This window comes from Pteropus vampyrus, unplaced genomic scaffold, assembly GCF_000151845.1.
Source record: "Pteropus vampyrus isolate Shadow unplaced genomic scaffold, Pvam_2.0 Scaffold440, whole genome shotgun sequence".
In the NCBI taxonomy this organism is placed as follows: Eukaryota; Metazoa; Chordata; class Mammalia; order Chiroptera; family Pteropodidae; genus Pteropus; species Pteropus vampyrus.
The window spans coordinates 28,344-29,697 of NW_011889221.1; positions in this window are offsets into that span (position 1 = coordinate 28,344).

Genomic DNA, 1,354 nt, shown 5'->3' on the forward strand with positions numbered 1-1,354 from the left:
AATTGGGTAGTTGTATTAATAAAGACGTAACATGTAGAACATAATATATTGCCTGGCTTACTTTACGAGCTCAATATAAGCTACTCTCATAATTGCTTGTTATTAATGCTAAAATAGCAGTTTTGTTAACTTCTGATTTCACGGTTAGAACAATTTTGAATGTGCGATTCAAGGGACAAAGCTTAGGCTTGAACCAGTAAAATCTGTATTTGAATCCTGAGTGTTCTGTGGACTGCAAGAAAAGCCACTTAATGTCTCTGAACCACAGTTGCTTCCAATGGGAAATTTGAATAACAATGCCTACCTCACCAGATTATTACAAAGATTGAATGAGGCCATTCTTCTCGGTACATGGTAAACATTCATTGAACAGTAACTCCTAGTATTAATATTATTGCAGTAGAAGTAGTTGAAAAACAAGGAATCATCTGATTTACATGCTTTGGAATAAAATAATATTATCTTATACAGTGATGGAGAAATAGGATCGTCTTCAGTTGCCAACCCTGCCTGGCATATTCTGTGAGAAAGACTCCACTATTTACTAAGCCTCTGCATGCATGCAGTGTTGATGAATACAGAACCTGGAACCCAGCATGCGATTAAGTATATTTAAATATCCCCAGATATTCCCACAAAGCCACTGAAAAGACACAAAATATCCTGCAGTTACTACATACTTTAAGAACTGGAAATACAAAGGAACTGCCTTTTTATGTAAAATGTGTTGGAAGAGAGTAGTGATAAAATCTGGAAAAGCAACAACAAAAAAGGAACAATCCTATTACTCTTACTTTTCCCCAGATGTATTGTTTGGCAAAGCATGTAGAATATTAGAAACTCGATGATTGTCTCAGTTTGTAATCATTCAAATATTTTAAGTTGACTTATTTCCATTCATTCTAATCAGTGGTAGCAACTACTATAGATGAAGAGTAAAAACCTTCAAATAAGAGGTTTACCAAGGATGATTCTAAAATATCCCTGTATATTACAAATAACTTTTTTTTTTTTTAAACATAGGCTGGATAGAAAACCATAGGAGCATTTCATTTAAGGATCACTTATTCAGAAACCAAAGGAACAGACCTGAGATTTGTTTAATCAACGGGTTTTATTTCCTAGAACTGAAATAATTCAGATCTAAACTTCCAAAGCTAGCTAGTCAACAATTTTTTCATCAGAGCCCAAGGAAGAAGGTCAAGGGTAAAAGAGGCAAAAGATGGAGAAGGGCATAGAGAGACCACCAGGAACAGGATAGGAGGGGCCACTTATTTCCCTGACTTTTCAATAGGTTACATCATCAGATCTGGTGACAAATACTGAGGGGACCAGGTTGAGGAATGTGGATAGG